The sequence below is a fragment of the Calliphora vicina genome, chromosome 5, assembly GCF_958450345.1.
Source record: "Calliphora vicina chromosome 5, idCalVici1.1, whole genome shotgun sequence".
Classification (NCBI taxonomy): Eukaryota; Metazoa; Arthropoda; class Insecta; order Diptera; family Calliphoridae; genus Calliphora; species Calliphora vicina.
Window position 1 is genome coordinate 73,576,477 of NC_088784.1, and position 24,330 is coordinate 73,600,806.

A 24,330-nucleotide genomic window follows, 5' to 3' on the forward strand; every position below is an offset into this window, starting at 1 on the left:
CAATTGAAACCAAACTACATAAGTAATTAAGCACGTGAATTTCTGTTAGATTTCTAAATAAACTATTTTATATTTTAATCTAAAATGTAAATAAAATGTACAAACAAGTGTCTGTATTTCAAGGGAATTATTTAACTGCAATAACTAAGTAAACTTCGATGTACTATTAATAATTACTAGGGCAAATAAATAGTTAAAACAATAATAACAAGGTTCCCCCTATTGTAAATAAAACTCTAGCCCTTTAATCAACCTCCACGATCCTGAGACAGACATATTCGTACATACATATGTATTACAGTAAAAGAGATTTATTACAACAGTTATTATCCATCTAATTTTAATTGAAATTGATAAATGATTAAAGGAATATTTTGTGGGCCGCTAAGTGATTTGTTTTACAAGCTTAAAATACTGTGTTGTAATCTTTGAATATTTCTTGGCTGGCCAACAACCATAAGTCTAGGGCACTTGAATTAAATCAGATAAGATTAATAGTTGGAAGCACAAAAATATTTAGTTTGTATTTGGATTTTCTGTTGGTTTTTGAAGGACGCTGTTCAAGACAATGAATGTCAAAGAAAGAACGAAAGCAAGTCAGTCATTCTATTCAAATATTTTGTTGAAATTTCAGTTTGGTTTTCTTGATTTCCCCCCTTTTTTGCCACTTGTGTTTTGTGCTGCTGGCTTTTATTTAGAATTGCTAGAGAGCTAATAAAGAATCAACTAAATGTTGAGGATGTTTTAGTTTATTTATTTTTTTTGTTTTCCCACTTATCATTTATAATCGTTTCAAGTTTCCATGAATGAGTGGACTGAGATAAGATTTCTCAGTATCATTTAGATAAGAACAATAGCTAATGACGAATTTTATGTTCCCTATAAATTAACCCTTCGAATTTAATGTAGGCCACAGGCAACAGGAGAGATATACGAATTGTTTTTAATGTTTTGCTTAAGAATATTTTTCTATTTTCACCATTTTGAAGCTGTTTTAAATAACTTCCAAAGAACAACAAAATATATCGATTGGTTGCTGCTATTGCGAAATTTTTTTAAATTTTTTAGCTTATTTTTTGAAACATTTGTACAATATAAATTTATTCAAAGTATTGGCCACTAGCTATAACCTTTTCCCATCATTCTGGTAACATATGGATTCCGAACCAAAAGAACTGCTTATCTTTTGAGGCCAAGAAAGAAAAAAGACAATATCGGCTACTCTACTCCAAAGTGAAGAGAGCGTTCTGCATCAATCGAAACAAACAGTAGGCGGATGGACCAAGGTCTGGACAGAGATCTGCGTCGCCTAAATTCCACGGCGGCGGCGGCTGACTACAAAAATGATCGTCGGCGGCTCAAAGCCGGCTGTCAGCCGACTAAAGAATAACTACTCAAATTCTAAATAATTAAAAATTTAAAAAGTGAAAACTTCCAACATCTTCATTCTAAATAGTTTTTAACAGGTATTGCAACTTGTGGCCGAGTGTTGTCATGATGGAATATTACAGTTTCATGTCTGGACGAATATTCTGGGCGTTTTTCGGACAATGGTCTCTTCACACGAATCAGTTGCGTTCGGTACAGGTACCCTGTGATGGTCTGACCAGATTTCAGTAGCTCATGATAGATCGGACCCTTTAGCTCCCACCAAATCATTTCAGACATACAAAATCTTCTTTCAAAGACTCTCGGTTTCAATTCGTATGACACCCAATTTCCTTGCTTTTGTGTGAATCCAGCTGCTCGCAAATATTTTGAAATTGCTGCTTGTGTAGCTCCTAATAATTTTGGAAGCTCATGTTGAGTTTTACAACAATCTTCATGGAGTAATGGCTACAATTTTTGGTCTTCAAACTTTTTTGGCTCGCCTGGGCGATCTTTGTCTTCATACCATTTCTCGCACGTTGAAAACGATGGAACACATTCACCATAAGCTTTAGTGAGCAATCGGTGTGCTTCAGCGGCACTTTGTTTTCAAATTAAAGAAGTAAAGCAAAACTTCCCGCATTTGACGCTTTGTTGGCATGAAATTCATTTTGGAAGCTAAACAAAACGTTGGTTTTTACACTAAGTGAGAATGAATGACAGATATGTACGCTTCAAAATTACATATAAGTTATTGAAATCAAAAACAGCGTTCAAAAGATACGCCATATATTGAAAATCCCGCATTTTTAAGTCAGACAACCAATGCTAGAACCTTAAATATTGTATGTTTTATACAAATTAAGCAGTAGGGTTCAATAGTTGAAACAAAAAGTCGAGTTCAGTAGGGTTCAATAGTTGAAACAAAAAGTTGACCGTTAGACTTTTATAAATGTTTGAATGGTCGACTTTTGCACATTTATGAAAAGTCGACTCTTCGACTTAATGTAACAAATGTGCATTGAACAGACAAATTTATTTAAAATTTTACAACAAAATTAAAAAAATTCGTCTTTTCCTGCATTTTTTGGGTTAATGTCGTTAAATTGTTTGACTTTTTTTGAGACCAAAAAGTCGAATGTTTGTCTTTATTTGAGACCAAAAAGTCTACTCTTCGACTTTTTTCAGCAAACATTCGATTGTTCAAACAATCCATTTATAGAAACCTTCTAAATAGTACAGACAGGTATTAACTAGTTATATTTTTACACATTAATGACGTAACTTAATATTGATAATAAAAGTGGGGTTGGCGTTATTAAGTCTAATCTAACACAATGGGTATACTATGTTTTATTAAAAACAAATCAGCCAAATATTAGACATTTTGAGTTTTAGATAAGATTAGAAATTGTTATCTAAATTTTCTATTGTATATTTTGGCAATATTAATAATATAAATGAGTGTTGAAGATTTCCTTATGGCCGTAGTAAAAAAAATTCCTATGGGGGGTTTATTTTAAGTTTGTTGTGTGTTTTATTTCTCTACACTAAGTGCTTGCTAATTTTTCATTGCCGTTGTCTAGTTAATACGTGTATTTAATTAAATAATTTCAATTAATTAGCTGGCAATTGTTTTAATGAAATGTTGCATGCAAAACTCAGACAGATTCAAATGCATTAATATTTTAAATGTAATTTGTAAAAACTAGTTTACATAATCAAATTCTAGACATTTTTCAATGTCTACACTGTAGACTCTACAGGTTTGAGAAACATTAGGAAAATAAATAAATATGTAGTTTGGGAGGAGCTCAAAAGAAAGCTGAACACAAGTTATAAGCAGAGCTCAACGTTAAATTAATTCATAACAGAATACATTCAAACTTTGAATTATAAAATTGTCTTCTTCACTCAGTTTTGTGATTATTTTTGTTTTGGTTTCAATCATAGATAAATACACATAGATCGGAAACTGTCCTCTCAAAGACCTAACTCAGTTGTCAAAAGTCTAAAGCTGGGTTTCCGCATACACCGTAATCGACGCCGATAACGAAAACTGAAACTGAAAAACGTTGGTGTTCGTCACCGTCTCGTTTCTGAATTGTTTTCGTTTCAGTTGGGCGTTGCGGCATAAAACAGAAACGAAATTATTTTTTTTAATTTTGGATGTCGCACATTAAATAGAATTTCATTATTTATGACAAAATCTATTATTTTTTCCTCTTCCAATAAAGAAAATTTATTTTTTTTATTCATTTTGATTTTCTTTAAATTTGAAATAAAAAAATAATTAAAATAATTTCGTTCCTACAGCACCGAAAACAACCTACTTGAAGTTGTTTTCGTTCCGGTCCCAAATGACAGGTTTTTCGTTACTGATCGTTGCCGTTTCGTTCCCAATTTTCGTTGCCGATTTCTGAAGCGAACTTTTTTTCGGTGCAAATGTATGGAATTTCGTCTTCGGTGCCGATTACGGTATATGCGGAAACATAGTGGTCAGAATGTATTAATAATAAAAAACTATGTCAAAACAAAAACATCATTCGTAGGCGTAATTTGTTCGTTTGAGTTGTTTTCTAGTTTCCGCTCTTTAATAAGGATTCACAATAGATGACATACCTTTTGAACCCTGTTTTTATTTTTAATAAATGGTATGTAATTTTGAAGGGTACATATCTGTCATTTATTCTCACTTAGTTATTGAACATTATAGTTTAAACAACAAAGATTTTTTGCTTCGAAAATGTCGAATTTTGTACCAATAAAGCGTCATATGCGGAAAGTTTTGCGTTACTTTTTTTAATTTGATAAAAAAGTGCCGCTGAAGCACACCGATTGCTCACCAAGGCTTATAGAGAATGTGTTCCATCGGTTTCAATGTGCGAAAGATGCTTTGTGCTGTTCAGAAGTGGATATTTTGACACGGAAGACAAAGATCGCCCAGGCCAGCCAAAAAAGTTTGAAGACCATGAAATGGATGCACTACACCATGAAAATAGTTGTCAAACTCAACTGGAGCAGCAGGATTCATCCAAAATCAGGGAAATTGGGTACCATCGAATTGAAGCTGAGAGACCTTAAAAGACGATTTTGCATGTCCGAAATAATGCATGAATGCTATAAAAGAAAATAATTTTTACATCGAATCATTACGTACGATGAAAAATGGATCCATTACGATAACCCAAAGCATAAGAGATAGTATGTGATGCCCGGCCAACCAGCCGAATCAACACCAAAGCCAAATAACCAAGGCGCTAAGGCAATGATCTGTATTTGGTGGGAGAAAAAGGCCAGACCACCACAGGGCACCTGTACCGAAAGCAACTGATTCGTTTGAAGCGAGCATTGACCGAAAAACACCCGTGATATACTGCCAGACATGAAACCGTAATATTCTATCATGACAACGCTCGGCCACATGTTCAACACCCGTTAAAAAGTATTTAGAATGAAGTGGTTGGAAAGTTTCGCCTCACCCGTCTTATAGTCCTTGCCCCGTCAGATATTTGTGGTTTGTCCACGTAAAGCCGATCATAGAGAAAATAGTGAAGCGGCGATAAATCATAAGGAGACGGCCAATTAACATCGTCAAATCTTGAAATTACCGGGAAATTTCTCTTTCAACATTATTTTAACGTTTTATTCAAATTCCTACTGGGTGGAATTTCTAATTAAATTTATTTATTTTCACATAAAGCAATCCGGTCTTTCAAATGGCTCCAGAGAAAAGAGTCCAGCGGCGTTAAATGATAAGAAGGCGGCCAATTGCCATCGCCAAATCGATAAATTAAGCGACCGAGAAAATTAACATTCAACAACTGAATTGTTTGGCCGTCTGTGTGTCGGCGTCTTTGCTGAAACTAAAGATCACTGATGCCAACATTATTTTAACGTTTTATTCAAATTCCTACTGGGTGTAATTTTCTAATTAAATTTGTTTATTTTCACATAAAGCAACCCGGTCTTTCAAATGGCTCCAGAGAAAATAGTTCAGCACCGTTAAATCATAAGAAGGCGACCAATTGACATCGCAAAAACGAGAAATTAAGCGACCGAGAAAATTAACATTCAACAACTTAATTATATGGAAATCTGTGTTGCTGAAACTAACGATCACTAATGTCAACATTAGTTTAACGTTTTATTTAAATTCCTAATTAAATTCCAGAGAAAATAGTTCAGCACCGTTAAATCATAAGAAGGCGACCAATTGACATCGCAAAAACGAGAAATTCAGCGACCAAGAAAATTCACATTCAACAACTGAATTATTTGGAAATCTGTGTTGCTGAAACTAAAGATCACTAATGTCAACATTAGTTTAACGTTTTATTTAAATTCCTAATTAAATTTGTTTATTTTCACATAAAGCAATCCATTTCTTCCGCTCATTGTCTTTAACAGTGTGTAAATTGAATTGCGACAAACAAAATAGTTGTTGAAGAAGCAGTTTCAGTATTTCAGCGATCCTCTTGTTGTTTTTTTGATTTCAATTGAATTGTTTTAGTTTTTTTGTTTTGTTTTGTTTATTCCTCTGTAGTTTAATGCAATCAAACCAATTTGTTTTTGTATCATATTACGTTCGTATGATTTGTTTTGATTGCTGTAGACAAATATTAATTCTAATTTTTAAATTATACATACAAGTATGAATTATTATCAGACAGGGTAAGAATATGATGAGAAATAAAGAAAAATAAACTCATACTTATATATTAGGATGGCTCTTATTTATCTTAATTGTCCTGCCTCATTTGAAAATCAAATGCGGCAAATTTTAGCAAAATCGCATAACGTTTAGAGGTTGCACATTTTATTTGTAATTTCGAGTTTTGGGTCAAAGTAGAAAATTTAAAATCCTGTAATAAATACTTAACATTTCGTTACCTTTTTATGAAAAATGCGAAATATTAAAAAAGTTCACCTTTGACCTTAAAGGATAACCCTTAATATTCTTCCGATTTAGGTAAAATGTTCAGTATATATTTGTTTTCATATGGGGTATTAATATTCTGAAGTAGTTTTATTAGAATTTAGCTTGATACAGGCACTGACCAGGTCAACCATTAAGGTTAAACTTTTGGGGTGAAGGGATTTACTTTTTGTCACCCCCTAGATCCGCGCCTGGCTTTATATGAATATAAAATGGTCAATATGGATTAATGGGGAGCCACTCGGTAGAGCTTTTGTGTTGTTCTGAGCAGATTGTAGCATTAAATAACACTGTGTGTAATTTTTTAAGTCATGGAAATATAACCATATACGGAATTTTCTCAGATTCATATCTTGCAAACCAATCGGAATTTTGATTTACTCTCTGAGGCAAAGTTGACTTTGGACATATCTGGGAGACACAGGTCTTTTTTTTGGTCTTTTATAAAGTAGTGATATCGTATATGATTATTTTTTTCATGTTGCACTGTGTAACTCAATTGTCACAAGTTCAGTAATCAAAAAGCCTATACCAGAAAATATTTAAATGTTTAGATTACATTTTAATTAATTCAGCTACCTGCCATTTCATTCTGTAGCTAAATAAGTTTTTATTTTAGTTTAAATTTATTCAAAATTCAATTACAGTTGTAAAACTGCAGGTGTTTTAGATGTAAATGATAATTTTCTTTAAAAAAACTTAACATCAAGATGAAAATAAACATAAAACGACAGGAAATGCAAACTGTTGGATGATAGTTGAGCGTATAAAGTGATAGTGTATGTGTGCATAATTTATAAATCATAATTTTAAACAACATCCGGTTGTTTGCATTCGCCTTAAGATATGCTTTAGAAAATATTAAACATTCACAAGAATACACACACACTCAGGCTTATATACAAATGATGCGACGTTTATGCCAACAAAAATTGACAATTTGAAAAGAAAAAGAGAAGAAAAACAACAGACAATAACAACACCTACAAGAGATTACAGCAAAAGGAAACAACATAAAACGGACTGACAATTGAATAAACATAGACAGAAAGAAAGTACAGAAGCAGGATAAATGGTTGGTTGGAAAGACAAAAATAGATTCGGCTGTGCCGAATCTTATATACCCTTCACCAAATTATACTTCAATATAAAAATTTTATAAATTTTTAGATAAATAAAAGTTATTTTTTTAATTTTTTGGAATTTTTTTTTTTAAATTTTAAAATTTCTTTTTTTTAAATTTAAAAAAAAAAATTTGTTTTTTTAATTTTTTTGGTAAAAAAAAATCGTGTTAAAAAATATTTAAATTTAAAATTTTTTTTTTTTAAGTTTTATTTTTTTTTTTTAAATTAAAATTTTAAAAAATATTTTTTGGTTTTTAATTTTTTTTTTGGTGAAAAAAAATTCGATTTAAAAAATATTTTTTACGATTTTGACCCATTGAAGGTCCCACTTACTATGGTCTTATATACGTCGTTGCAAAGGTCTTTGAAATATCTATCATTAGATATCCATATTGTCTATATTAATGACATAGTAACCCAGATATAGGTCAAAAATAGGTCAAAAATCGGGGTTGTCCTGGTTTATTCCTCATATCTCAGCCATTTGTGGACCGATAGGAAACTTTTCGAAACCATGTCTGACAGAATTATTAAAGATTTGGATCCCGAATATATCTAGGGTCTTCAGAAAATTGATTTCAACAGAGAGACAGGCGGACATGGCTTAATCGACTCCGCTATCTATAAGGATCCAGAATATATATATTTTATAGGGTCGGAAAATTATATTGTGGAAATTACAAACGGAATGACAAACTTATATATACCCTTCTCACGAAGGTGAAAGGTATAACAACCAAGAGAAATAAACATTTATAAATTAAAAAGTCACTTTGTATTGCAAGTAAATACTGTCTTTCCCTTACAGAATGCATTTTAAAGACATTTTTAAGAAAATTTTATTTATAAAACACCTAATGAATCCAAAGAGAAATTTTCAAATTGAGATATCAGTGATAAAACAAAATTAAAATTTAAATTACAAGTTGAAATTCCAGTTTATAAATATAAGATCGAAAATCAATTGTTTTGCCAACAAAGCAATACAAGATATGACAGCCCAAAGGTCAACTCCTACTACACAAACTTAAAAAAAATCGATTTTTTTAAAGTTTTTTTGCGATTTTGATCTTAAAGGTGAAGGTTTTTTATATGTTCACAATTTATGTTCTTTATGACAAGGGCTACAACTTTGCCTCAGAGAGTAAATCAAAATTCCGAACAGTTTCCAAGATATGAGCCTGGAAATTTATGATTTTTTTGCAAAAATGACATCGAGTCCCCAAATCTTTGGGGGCCCATAAAAAAAAGCGCAAGACTTTGGGCAAAACTGGGAGACACGGATCTTTTTCTTATTTGTTTTATCACGTACTGGTGTCCGTATATGGTTATATTTCCATGACTTAAAAAATTACACAAATTGTTATTAATGGTTACTCGTATATGTAATAGGGATGCCAAACGGGACTGGGTTTTACAAATCCCGGGATTCGGGATTTTAGAAATGTAAATCCCGGGATCCCGGGATTTTTCGGGACCCCGGGATTTTTCGGGATCCCGGGATTTTTCGGGATTTCGGGATTTTTCGGGACTTCGGGATTTTAGTTAAACGTCAAAAACATCAAATTCAACAATAAAAACTATTGATTTCATTAATATATTTAAGTAAAAATATAACAAATCAAAAACTAATGCATTAAATTAAAATAAATGGTCCATAATTTCCCCTAGCTCCATACAATTGTCCCCCGGAGTACTGTTTGAGCAGTCATAAATATCTTGATTATACGGCAATCCTTACAAAATTTTGCACAAAATAAGTTGTAAGTACTCTGAAATTATACTGTAAAGTACTGCGGAAATCGGACTACATTTGCCCCTTCAGAAAATAACTTGAACATAAATTTCGTAAAAGTGTAAATTCTGTAAAAGCCTGTCAATGGAAGGGAGACGTGCTGCTTCTTGATTCAAATGAAAAAATCTGGCTGCGTTGGATTTGAAGCGAGATTATTATAAATATGCTGAAATTTAGCTTTCTAAGTATTTTGGGTGCTTCAAAAATCTTCCTAAAATATCAAAAATCTCATAATATTTCGGGATTTGTTAATCCCGAAAAATCCCGGGATTCTTTTTCACAAATCCCGGGATTCGGGAAATCCCGATCCCGAAAAATCCCGGGATTTTCGGGATAGGTATTTCGGGATTGGCATCCCTAATATGTAACCATTTTTATTATTGATCTTGTAATCAATTGTATAAAAAAATGTTTCAAGTTTTCACTCACTTTCACATTCAATGTAATTGACAGCAACCGTTGTCATGGATGTCGTCAACATCTCTGAAACGGAAATAAACAGTTATAACAGTTGTTTGTTGAATCTTTAGCATTTTGTTCGAATGAATTTCCTTTTGTTTTTCCTTGTAAATTTGATTTGAGTGAAAACAACATGAAAATCTTTTGCTTTAAATACATATTTAAAAAGTCCTTGAATTTGTTGTCAAGCTATTCAAAAGTTTAAACACACCAAACCATCTTTCCACTTAAAGTCTGGAAAAGTGTGAGTGATTTTTTTCTTGCTTGTAGCGATCCGGCTGTTCTGTTTGAACTACTAAATTAGTCAGCAATTTTCAATAATGCCTCATTAATGAACACATATGAACTCTTTGTAATGCAAAGAGTAGTTAATTGGTTACTCTATACATTCCAGGTAATCTAGAGTGAGGGCAATTGTCACTAAGTAATATAGGTTGTAGTCAATAAAAACTCTTTTCTGTTCACTGATAGAAAAACGCTTCGTAACAGGAATGAAACCGTTTCATTAATTTAATGAAACTGTACATAATATTAATGAAAGTTACATTACAAAATAGTTATTTTACGCACCAGAAGTCTGCTATTGAAGAGTCAATTTTCATTAAGTGTCCTACAGTAATAAGGAGTGTAGTTTTTGTAAATTTCGTCTAGGAACTCTTGTAACTAGTGAGGACCCCAATGATAGATATAATCCCCAGATCGGGACCCTAAAGCCAGAACTACTGGGGATTGACAAAGATGTTGTAATGTTTGTAACAAAATGGTGTTTTTTTTTTGAAAAGTAAATTCTTGAATTTTTTATTACTTTTAACAACAGAATTGTTTTTTTATTTAATATTTAACTGCCTAAATCTCCAGGGGTAACAGCAGCAACAACGACAACAACAATCATATTTGCTGTTGTGTTTTATCCTTAAAATTTTAATTGAATTATTTGTGTTGTTTTTCAAAGTTACAATCAATTATGGAATATTCAATCCTTTAAGCAAGTGTTTCAAGGATTTCTAAAAGTTTTTAACATTTAGACACACGTTTATATTTATACATTAGGGAGGCCCTTATAGTCTAAAATTAGAAAGTAGAAATATTTAAAAAAAATTAAAGGTTGAAAAAAATATAAAATATGGGTGTATGACTTAAAAATGCAGGATTTATCTTCTGACTTAAAAATGCTGGATTTATCTTCTGAACGCAGTTTTTGTTTTTAATAACTTATATGTAATTTTGAATGATATATATCTGTCATTTATTCTCATTTAGCTCTTGAACATTATAGTTTAAACATCAACGTTCTTTTTGCTTCGAAAATGTCGAATTTTCTACCAACGAATTTTTAAAACATTAATGCTTTTTGAAACTAAATTTTACCAATAATTTATAAAATTATATAAGTTTTAATTAAACTTGCTCTAAACCAGTTTAACTAAACCCTGATTAACTCAGTTTTATGTATTTGTTAAAAATTTTAGGTCCTTTTAAACAACATTTTACTAATGTTTTAATGTTTGTTTAAAGGTCTAGTTAAACTTGCTATAAACCAGTTTAACTAAACTCGGATTAACTCAGTTTTATTTATTTGTTAAAAAGTTTATGTTATTTTAAACATAATTTTACTAATGTTTTAATGTTTGTTTAAAGTTTTAGTTATACTTGCTTTAAACAAGTTTAATTAAACCTGGATTAACTCAGTTTTATTTATATGTTAAAATAATTATGCACTTTTAAACATAATTTTACTAAAATTTTATAAAATTATATAAGTTTTCGTTAAACTTGCTTTAAACCCGTTTAATTAAACCCGGATTAACACATTTTTATTTTATTTTTTAACGATGTATGTTTTTTAAAAGAATATCTTACTAATAATTCATAAAATTTTAAAGCTTTAGTTAAACTTGCTTTAAACTAGTTTAACCAAACCTGGATTAACTTAGTTTTATTTATTTGTTAAAAAATGTATGGTCTTTTAAACATAATTTTACTAATATTTTATAAAATTATATAAATTTTAGTTAAACTTGCATTAAACCAGTTTAACTAAACCCGGATTAACTAAGTTTTATTTAATTTTTGAACGGTTTATGTGCTTTTAAACAACATTTTACTAATTTTTTATAAAATTTTAAAGCTTTAGTTAAACATACTTTAAACCAGTTTAACTAAACCCGGATTAACTCAGTTTTAATTAATTTCTGAACGATTTATGTTCTTTGAAACAACATTTTACTAATATTTTATAAAATTTTAAAGCTTTAGTTAAACTTGCTTTAAACCAGTTTTACCAAACCTGGATTAACTTAGTTTCATTTATTTGTTAAAATAATTATGCACTTTTAAACATAATTTTACTAATCTATATATATAATTGTATAAGTTTTAGTTAAACTTGCTTTAAACCAGTTTAACTAAACCCGGATTAATTCAATTTTATTTTATTTTTTAACGATGTATGTTTTTTAAAAGAACATCTTACTAATAATTTATGAAAATTTTAAAGCTTTAGTTAAACTTACTTTAAACCGGTTTAACGAAACCTGGATTAACTCAGTTTTATTTATTTGTTTAAATTATACACTTTTATACACTTTTAAACATAATTTTACTAATATTTTATAAAATTTTAAAGCTTTAGTTAAACTTGCTTAAAACCAGTTTAACTAAACCCAGATTAAGTCAGTTTTATTTTATTTTTTTAACTCACACAGTTATTGAGTAATTAGTGTATACAACAAAGTTTTATTTTGCTACGAAAATGTCAAAGTTTGTACCAACAAAGCGTCATATGCGGGAAGTTTTCCTTTACTTCTTTAATTTGATAAAAAGTGACGCTTAAGAACATCGATTGCTCACCAAAGCTTAAGGTGACACGGAAGCCTGGGCGACCAGCCAAAAAAGTTTGAGGACCAAGAATTGGAGGCATTACTACATGAAGATTGTTGTCAAACTAAACAGAGCTTGCAAAATCATTGGCAGTTACTCAAGCAGCAATTTCAAAACGCTTGCGAGCAACAGGATTCATTCAAAAGCAGGGAAATTGGGTACCATACGCTTTGAAGCCGCGAGACCTTGAATGACGATTTTGTCCGAAATGATGTTTGAAGGCTATAAAAGAAACTCTTTTTAGCATCGAATCATTACTAACGATCACGTGAAGCATAAAAGGTCGAATCTAATCTACACCAAAGCCAAATATCCATGGCGCTAATGTAATTCTCTGTATTTGGTGAGAGCATAAGGGTCCTACCTATTATGAGCTGTTGAAATCGTTTAAAGAGAGTATTTGCCGAAAAACGTCTAGCAGGATTCATCCAAAAGCATGAAAATTGGGTACCACGAATTGAAGCCAAGAGAACTTGAAACACGATTTTGCATGTCCGAAATTGTGATTGAACAATTTAAAAGAAAATCATTTTAGCACCGAATCATTAATTGCGATGAAAAATGGATCTATTATGATAACCCGAAGCGTAAGAGATGAAACGTGAAGTCCGTACAACCATACGAATTGACACCAAAGCAAAATATCCATGGCGATAAGTTAATACTCTGTATTTGGTGGAAACAAAAGGGTCCTATCTATTATGAGCTGCTGAAAGCGAGTATTGTTTTCGGCTAATGCCAGTATATGAAACCGTAACACATCATGACAATACTAGGTCACATGTTGTAAGTAATACCTGTTAAAAACTATTTATAATGAAGTGGTTGGGAAGTTTCACTCACCCGCCTTATAGTCCAGACTTTGCCCCGTCCGACTACTACTTGTTTTGATTGATGCAGAACTCTTCATCTGGGATACGCTTCACTTTGAAACAGGGTATCCGAAATTGGTTTGATTCGTTCCTGGCCTCAAAATATGAGCAGTTCTTTTGGCTCGGAATCCATATGTTGGCAGAAAAATGGGAAAAGGATATAGCCAATAATGTATCAAAATAAAAGCTAAGACTTTGAAAAAATCTCGCATTTTTAAGTCATATACCCAATATAAATTTCATACAAAAATCCCACCCCAAATTTAGCTAATTGCTATGACACGTTTAAAACCACAAACACTTTATAATTAATCTTAAACAGAAGCAGAAGCAGATTCCTTTCACGATTATGGTTTAACTACCACTTCTAAATAATTCTAACAATAATTTTTCCTTTTAAAATACAAACAAAATTTCCTCCACACAATTCATTTATTTCATTTCATTTTGTTTTATCAAATGGAAATTTTTTCGACAGTAGTCCATCAAAAGTGTCTCTACACTTGTAAAAAATTGCATTGATTAGATTGTTATTTGAAATGAAATACCAAGAATATTATCAAACAGCCATGTACTTGAGCTACAACCCACGTAATTCCTTTATTGGCAATCGAATTTATTCATTGAAGTAAATTGTTTAAAAAAAAAACCAACAAACAAACACTTAATTAATCGTTTAATTAAACATTCGATGAAGATGATGATCATCATAACACCACTCATACTAAACAATACATAAATATACTCGGTTAATTGTCAGACAAACAGACATTCGAATGCTTAAATTGTGTGTGCATGTAACGTTTACCTTTTCGAGACTATAGAAACCTCAAATGTATTCTCATGTTTCATAACTGTTTACCCTACTCTAGGGTAATAGGATTCATGCATTGTTTGGTGGATTATTGTGTCTCTTACGTACCCAACAGAAACCTGGAAAATAATTGATCAACAAACTTTTCAATATTTACTACTTACCGTCTGCATTACTTGAAAGTAGTTTAGTAATGAGAGGCTTATAAGCTAACATGGGTGGAAAATGAATGAAAAATAAGGTGTCGACTTAAAAATGCGGGATCTTTCCAAACTTTTAGCTTTTATTTTGAAACATTTATACAATATAAATTTATTCAAAGTATTGGCCATTGTTAGCTGTCATATTTTCGCATCTTTCTGGCAACATATGAATCCGAAAAAAAGAACTGATCATCTTTTGAGGACAAGAACGAATCAAGCTATTTTCGGATTCTCTGTTCCAAAGAGAAGCGTATCCCAGAGATAGAGTTTTGCTTCGATCGAAATAAATAATAGTCGAAAGGAGCACGGTCTGGACTATAAGGAGTGTGAGGCAAAATCGATTTTCAAGGTCTTTCGTATGGTACCCAATTTCCCTGCTTTTGGATGAATCCTGCTGCTCGAAAATGATTTGCTGCTTGAGTAGCTCCCAATGATTTCGCAAACTCTTGTTTAGTTTTACAACAATCTGCATGGACTAATGTCTCCAATTCTTGTTTTTTAAACTTTTTTTGGCTGGCCTGGGCGATCTTTGTCTTTCGTATCAAAATCACCACTTCTGAACTGAAGAAACCATTTCTCTCACGTTTAAACCGATGGAACACATTCACCATAAGCTTCGGTGAGCAATCGGAGTTCTTCAGCGACACTTTTTTCAGATTAAAGAAGTAAAGCAAAAGGGCTTGTTGGTAAAAAAATTGAAGGTCAAATTGAAATTTTGTAAATATTGACTTCAGTTCTAATCAAAAAGAAACTAATGATTTTTCCGATACCGGAAAATTATAATTTATTGCGTATTCTACTTATAAAAGTATTTAGAATGGATTTGTTTTACAGTAGTAGAGTGCCTTTAAATCGATCTCTATCTATTTATTTATTGTATTATCACATTTTGTAGTGTTTTTCCCTTTGTTTATCTTGTCTTTTTTTATATATTTTTTTGCTCAAACGCCATGTATCGCCTGGTTTCATCGGTGTGTGGTTTAATCATTTGGAATTAAATTGTACTCAAACCAAAAAACAACAAAACTGCTTAAAACAATTTTTCCACTTGAATTATTATTACTTTTTTTTTAATTTATATGAACTAGAATTGATAGCAGGAGTACAACGAGTAAGCACTGTAATTAAAGGTATTAATGGATGAAAAGGTCGTAACAACCATTATTTAATTAATTGCAATATATATGGTTTGAGTCTTGGCTAAGTTTGGTCATACAATCCCAAGCTGAATGATAGGAGTGTTGCGTTATTTGTAACGGTCTGTTATGTTTGACGATTTATCGCCTTTTTGTTATCCTTAAAAATATGAGTTTTTAGTGAATGATATTTGCAAGGAAATGTGAATTGATCACATGCTTTAATAACTTTAAGGGTCTGTCAAGCAATGTCTGCTCTTTCGAAATTTTCACAGCAACGCTCCAGTGCCAAAGTTTTCAATTATATTTTTAGGATTACAGTGTGATTCAGAAACAAACTATTCTTGCTATATTCCAATTGAGAACTTATACTGCTAATATCGGCGGGCCACTTTTATATTTGGGTGATTAAACATAAATTGGTTTAAGTTAGTCAGCTGTTTCCACAAAGAGCTGATGGTTCTCAGTAAGCAAAACAATATCAGATTGTGCTGAGTTCCTGATCACAAGGATGTATGTTATGAAAAGAAAAGGCAGAAGAACTTGCCAAATAGTATGTTAATCTATTCTCTGAGTTACCGGTATTGGATGTCCATCTCAGATTGTGCACGTATCTGCATATGGTGAGAGATGGCTGTTGAAGACAGTTGCCGCTTTCTACGTAAATGACTTTTTTGTATTTTAATATTTTTAGGATTTTATTTATATCAGGATCTAAATTAATTAAAAATAATGATTCTTATCAAATGTTTTCCATACAACCTAAAGTAAACTATCTGCTGCTCCTCTGGAAGTGGACCTTTAACACTCTGCTGACGAACTGCAAAACCTTTTGGTGTTATTTGCAGAAACACTCAGAGTCGTGGGCGGGAATAGATCGCTCATACTGAACATCATCTAGCGTATCGCAGCACCCTATATATCAATCTGTAATTCGGAGGATTGGTAAAAACTAACTGAGGTGTAGCTAATCTTGAATCCGGCAAACACCGAACAAGTGCGGTTTTAAAAAAGGTATCGATTCGTAAACTTTGTACTTCCGAAACTGGGGGGTTATTATGTAACTCATTTCGAAAATAAATTCGTTCGAATTTGTATGCTTTATACATTGTACTTCGAAAGTGTTTCGATTCGAATCGAATTACATAATAACCCCCCTGAGTTAAGATTGAATGTCTAAGGGAAGTCTAAGTCCTTGAATTTTATCCGTGATAGGAAACTAATCTGGAACCATTATAATCATAATATAGTTAACAAGGTCTCAATGTCCATATTCTCAAATAAAAGAGCCGAAATGGGGGCACCTGTCTCAATTCAGAGTTTATCCAGGTTTACATAAAAAATATTATATAAAACTGGGTTGATCCTGGTTTAGTTAAACCGGTTTAAAGCAAGTTTAACTAAAACTTATACAATTTGTTTAAAATAAGAACGAACAATTGCTTTTTTCAATAACGTATCAAATCGTATACTTTGTACTTTCGAAACTGGGGTAAGATTGAATGTCTTAGGAAAGGCTTAACTACTTGAACTAGATCCGTGATAGGAAACTAAACTGGAAGCATTATACTCAAAATGTAGCAAACAAGGGCTCTATGACGATATTCTCAAATAAAAGAGCCGGAATTAGGGTATCTGTCGCAGTTCTATGATTAAACATATAATAACGCATGTCGAAATGATTTGGTGGAACGAGATGGAGAAAGAAAACTACTCAAGCGGCAAATTCAAAATGTTTGCGAGCAGCAGTATTCATCCAATAGCAGGAATATTGGGTACCATAGGAATTGAAACCGAGAGACTTTGAAAGACGATTTTGCGTGCCCGATATGATGCTTTAAAGCTATAAGAGAATCATTACTTGGGATAAAAACGATGTAATGATTTCGAATCCGAATTGACACCAAAGCCAAATATTCATGGCGCTAATTCTCTGTATTTGGTGGTATTTGGCTCCTATCTATTATATGAAATCTGACCAAACCATCACAGGGAATCTGTATCGATCACAACTGATTCGTTTGAAGCGAGCATTGGCCGAAAACCCCCAGACATGAAACCGTAATATTTCATCCGGACAAAGCTCAGCCACATCTTGCAATGCCTGTTAAAAAGTATTTAGATTGAATGGGTTGGTAAGTTTTGCCTCACCCACCTTATAGTCCTGACCTTGCCCCGCCCGACTACTGTTTGTTTCGATCGATACAGTACGCTCTCTCTGGGATACGCTTCACTTTAGAACAAAACCTCAAAAGATAAACAGTTTTTTTTGGCCAATATATAAGGGTTTCGTGACACACAGTTGAGAGGCCGCAGAACAAAAGGTACTTTTTCGAATTTTCAAAAATGTACCTTTTGTTCTGCGGCTCCTCAGTTGTTCTAAGTAACTGTATATGCAGACATGGACAACTTGATCCCTATTCATCTACCACATTCTAAATAACTGATTCTGTATGGATTCTAAAATTCAAACAAGATGGACAAGTAAGTCCATGTGTTCCATGATATGGTCATATCCTAATGAGATTCACAAGTCATCGTTAATTGGATTCCCAAGGTCTACTTTTCACAGGACACTTTGCTTTAGGGCAGCATGCTAGGATAATGTCCCTAACAATGACTTCTGCACAAGTTGTCATTAGGAGATAGATGAGTAAATGGTGATCACGCTAATGTCCGATTTTAGCAAACAAATTTCTGCAACGACCAGAGGATCTATCAAAGAAGGATCATGGTTTCATATACATATTCGCAATGAAATTGAGGTAGTTTAACATACTTATAGAATCAAGGACTTTAACATGGATCACTTGGAAACGAATGGATGGATCACTTCTAAGTGAGCAGCACCGAGATCGGCTGCCCTGGAACCTAATTCTACAATTTCAAAATTTGTTTATTTCCAGTTAAATTTCAGCTCAAAAAATTTGCTTTAGGGCGGGCAGCATTCTAGGATAATAAAATTGTTAGAAGGAGAAAGATGACTAAATGGTGATCACGCAACGACCAGAGTTTCAATCAAAGATGGATCATGGTTTGATCGCAATGAAATTGAGGTAGTTTAACGTAGTTATAGATTCAACAACTTTAACATGGATCTCTTGAAAACCAATTGGTCGCATCCAAGTGAGAAACTCCAAGATCGGCTGCCTTGGAACCTAACCTAAGTCCTACAATTTCAAAATTAGTTTATTCCCAGTTAAATTTCAGTTCAAAAAATTATCATTTACGACCTTTTACGTTCTAACAAATAGAAAAAAGTAATAAATATATTGTTGCATCGATTTAACTACAAAACAAATACCGCAATTAATAAATTTAAACCAAATAATACTACAAATATTGTAATTAAGCTGTTTATCAGAAATAATTATAAAAATAAAGTAAAGTGTAAAAGAAAATGTTTTGTAAACTTACTTTGTAATTGATGGTTTAAAGGAATCGCGAAATTTATGAATGAATGCAGCTGAGACTGTAAAGAAAGAAAAATATATAATTAATAACTGACAGGTTAAATAACTGTTTTAAGTTTAGAAATAATAATTTATTGAATATTTAAAATCAATTCAACTAACAGCACGTGTGCAAAGCTTGAATACCGCATGTAGAGCCATCTTTGCGAAACTAACGAGATTTACGTTTAAATGGGAACTTATTAATGAATTTTAAACTGCAGCTGATCACGAAACCCACACATTATAAATGAATATAAAAAGGCGCCAATTCTATAAATAACTTAAAGTCATAAATTAAGTCTAAAATAGGAATTTCAAAAATCACATGTCTTTTATTTATCTGTCCTATTCTTCTTTTAGTATTTTTTTTTAATTTTTTAAGGAAAATTATAATTTATGCAGTTTTATTTTTTTTTTTTAAATTTCACATACTATTTATTGGAGAATATTTTAAATACTTTGTGTGATTTTGTTTTTAATTTAAACACATTATATACCTCCAGCCAGTTCAATTAACAAGTTTCATTATATTTTCTTAAAAGCGTTACTATTATTGCCTGTAATCTGTTTAAATGATTGGCCAAAAAATAGATATTGATTTTTTTAATTTAAATACTAGTGAAATCATTGAACCTTTTGGCAAAATATTCCACTTTTTATTTGAATATTTATTTTAAATGTGAATTGAACCTTAAACGATTTTGTATTTATTTATTTCCTAATACTCATCTTGTTAATTATAATAATTTAATAATTATTTTTCAATTTGCCATTATTAACAAATCATTTTACATGGAAATTCACATGTGTTTGTCCGATATTTCATATTTTTTTTTTGTGAGAACAAGTTGTTTGTCAAATTAAATTTATATTTCACACATGTGTGTAAATTGAAAGGTCTGTTAATTAATACAACATGTCGGTGATGATAATCATCATATACTTATGTACAATTGTAAGATAATGATGTTCGTATGACTGAGACTGCCGACTGTCAGAATTAGTACTTTGTTATTGGGAAAAGACTGTGCACGAATAAAGTGTATCTCTAAGATTCAAGTCCCTGGACAGGAAACTTGGTTATAGCAAGTTTAACTAAAACTTTTAAAATTTTATAAAATATTGGTAAGATGTTGTTTCAAAAAACATAAATCTTTAAAAAAAATAATAAAAATAAGTTAATCCAGGTTTAGTTAAACTGATTCAAAGCAAGTTTAACTAAACCTTATATAATTTTATAAAATATTAGTAAGATTTGCTTTAAAAAAACATACATTATTAAAAAATTAAATAAAACTGAGTTAATCCGGGTTTAGTTAAAATGGTTTAATGCAAGTTTAACTAAACCTTATACAATTTTATAAAATATTAGTAAGATGAACTATTAAAAAAGCATAAATCATTAAAAAAAAAAATAAAACTCAGTTAATCCGGCTTTCGTTAAACTGGTTTAAAGCGAGTTTATCTAATCTTCATACAATTTTATATAATATTAGTATGATATTGATTCAAAAAACATAAATATTTTAAAAAACGTAACAAAAATGAGTTAATCCGGGTTTAGTTAAATTGGTTTAAAGCAAGTTTAACTAAACCTAATATAATTTCATTAAATTATAATATGATTTGCTTTAAAAAAAATAAACAAAACGGAGTTAATCCGGCTTTCGTTATAATCTTTATACAATTTTATAAAATATTAGTAAGATATTGATTCAAAAAACATAAATATTTTAAAAAACGTAATAAAACTAAGTTAATCCGGGTTTAGTTAAACTGGTTTAAAGAAAGTTTAACTAAACCTTATATAATTTCATTAAATTTGCTTTAAAAAAACGTACATTTTTAAAAAATTAAATAAAACTGAGTTAATCCGGGATTAGTTAAACTGGTTTAATGCAAGTTTAACTAAAACTTACACATTTTATTAAAATATTAGTAAAAAATTGTTTAAAAGAAAACAAGTCTTTAATCAAACAAATAAAACTTTGTTAACCTAGGTTTAGTTAAACAGGTTTAAAGCAAGTTTAACTGAATCTTAATAATTTTTATAAAATATTATTAAAATTTGGTTTCAAAAAACATTAGTCTTTAAAAAATTAAACATAAAGTTCTTAATCCGGGTTTAGTTAAACTGGTTTAACGAAAGTTTTACTAAAGCTTTATAATTTTATAAAATATTAGTAAGATATTGATTAAAATAACATAAATATTTAAAAAAACGTAATAAAAATTAAATAATCCTTGTTAAGTTAAACAGGTTTAAAGCAAGTTTATCTAAAACTCATAAAATTTTATAAAATTTTAGTAAAATTTCCTGAAAAAAAAAACATAAATTTTTAAAAAGTTTAATAAAACTGAGTTAATCCTGGTTTAGTTAAACTTGTTTAATGCAAGTTTAACTAATATAAAAAATACATAAAACTGAGTTAATCCGCGTTTAGTTGAGCTAAAACTTATAACATTTTCTAAAATATTAGAAAATTATGTTTAAAATAACATAATTATTTTTAAAAATAAATAAAACTGTGTTTATCGGCGTTTAGTTAAACTGGTTTAATTCAAAGTTCAACAGAAATTTACAAAATGTATTGCAATATTGGTAAGATGCTGTTTAGAAAAACATAAATTTTTAGACATTTATATAAAACTGAGTTAATCTAGGTTTAGTTAAACAGGTTTAAAGCAAGTTTAACTAAAACTTTAAATTTTTATAAAATATTAGTAAAATTTTGGTTATAAAAATATAATTCTTTTAACAAATAAATAAAACTCAGTTAATCCTGGTTTAGTTAAACTGGTTTAAAACAAGTTTAACAGAAACTTACAAAATTTATTGCAATATTGGTAAGATTCTGTTTAGAAAAACATAAATTTTTAGACATTTATATAAAACTGAGTTAATCTAGGTTTAGTTAAACAGGTTTAAAGCAAGCTTAACTAAAACTTTAAATTTTTATAAAATTTTAGTTAAAAACACATAATTATTTTAAAAAATAAATAAACTCAGTTCAACCGCTTTTAGTTAAACTGGTTTAAAACAAGTTTAATAGAAATTTTAAAAATTTATTGCAATATTGGTAAGATACTGTTCCAGAAAACATAATTTTTTAGACATTTATATAAAACTGAGTTAATCTAGGTTTAGTTAAACTGGTTTAAAGCAAGTTTAACCAAAACTTTAAATTTTTATAAAATATTAGTAAAATTTTGGTTAAAAAAACATAATTGTTTTAAAAAATAAATAAAACTCAGTTAAACCGCGTTTAGTTAAACCGGTTTAAAACAAGTTTAACAGAAACTTACAAAATTTATTGCAATATTGTTAAGATGCTGTTTAGAAAACATACATTTTTAGACATTTATATAAAACTGAGTTAATCTAGGTTTAGTTAAACTGGTGTAAACCAAGTTTAACTAAAACTTTAAATTTTTATAAAATATTAAATTAAAAGTAAAATTTTAGTTAAAAACACATAATTATTTTAAAAAATAAATAAAACTCAATTAAACCGCGTTTAGTTAAACTGGTTTAAAACAAGTTTAATAGAAATTTTAAAAAATTATTGCAATATTGGTAAGATACTGTTCCAGAAAACATAATTTTTTAGACATTTATATAAAACTGAGTTAATCCTGGTTTAGTTAAATTGGTTTAAAGCCAGTTTAATTAAAACTTATATAATTTTATAAATTATTAGTAAAATTAAGTTTCAAAAATCATTAATGTTTTAAAAATTAAATGAAACTAGGTTTAAGTTTAATTAAACTGGCATAAAGCAAGTTTAACTTCCAATTTTTCAAGTCTGATTCCTGGAAGGAATATTATTGGAAACTGTGTTCTATTTTTAAGTTTGAAACAAAATCTAAATTTTTATTGTTTCGTCTGATATTTTTCTATTGTGTACTGTCTTTAGTAGAGAATGTTCCAGTTTAGATAAATTAACAACATATTTTGTCGGTTCGTTAGATGATGAGCAGCACACCTACCTACACATTGAGTTATGGGTATGGGAAATTGAGAATTTTAAAACGTCTAATCTATATAGTACTTTTTTAAGATCACAAGTACTAAATTAATTGTGTAAACGTTGATTTCATAAGTCATTACTTTGATATTATTAAAATAACTAGTTCATGCAACGACTATGTTTTCTAACCTAGTAAACTATGATTCAATTAAATCTAAACTTAAATGCTTTAATGGATTAGACTGCAATTTCGTTTCGTACCCCAGAAAATGTGTAGCAAAGTTCAGAACGAAGGACAATCCGAAACCTATATGTTGGATTTTTAGGTTTGGGTACATACTATTCGTACCTTGCTCCAAAAGAGAAATAAAGTTAAAATCCTTTTTGAATTACAGCAATAAATCTTTAATCTCACACCAAATCAAGAAATATTTAACCGTGCTGGTTTTCTTACTATTTTGTCAGTAATTTGTATCTTACCTTTCCTAACATTTCAACACAACTAACGCCAACTTAATTATTTCTGTTAATACAAACATTTTGTAAAGATTTCTCCAAATGTAAACCAAAAGAAAAAAAATATTAAAGAAATGTCCTTGTAATATGAGACGTTCACAGGGACAGTTTAAAGTGAAGCATTAGTAGAACACAAATAGTATTTTTTGGTATTAAATAATAGAACTTTAACCTCTCTTGTGAAATAATTAATTCTGTTTGCTGGCTGCCATGGGGAGACATAAAAGTTTTATTCGTTTTTTCATTTTTTTTTTGTATTATTTTAGCTCAAAACCCTAGAGACATACTTATGCCGCCATTGCCTAGCATCTGTATTGATTTTTGTGCATATTTTGTGTCATTTCTCTAGACTTTAAATATCTAAGAAAATAAACAGGACATTGGGTTTAATTTAAGGATTTTATATGTTTGTATATACATTTTTGGTACATTTTAATAAGTAATATTTTTCTTTTGTAAGCTCCAGCAATTATATTGTTTAAAGATTTTATAACAGAGACTGAGAGAAGATGCAACAAAACTTATTATTTTTTCCTATAAAACAATAGGGCTTCTACAGACGTACTCCAGGATTATCTATCCAGGATAGATTTCTCAAAATTGTTCGGAATAAGTCCTTCTTCAATAAAGTACCTTGTTGTTAAGCTTATTCTTTCTCTTCTTTCTTTTTTGTATTCTCCTAGTAATTCTTCCCAAGTGTCTACATTATTTTTCTTTATGTGTTTCTACAATTCGACTGATGTCAGCAAGCCTATCAATTTCATGTTTATCGGTGTCAAAATTACTAGGTGGGCAATC

At 30.3% G+C, this 24,330-nt stretch overlaps 1 protein-coding gene across 1 annotated transcript in view; it reads right to left on the bottom strand.

Annotated features, from left to right (window-relative positions):
- The window catches only part of LOC135962425 (uncharacterized), a 109,350-nt gene that overhangs the window by 48,827 nt on the left and 36,193 nt on the right, over nt 1-24,330 (bottom strand). Inside the window, exon 3 of the mRNA XM_065514347.1 lies at nt 19,008-19,062. The gene's annotated coding sequence lies outside the window, so the exon portion shown is untranslated. The remainder of the gene's footprint in view (nt 1-19,007; nt 19,063-24,330) is intronic.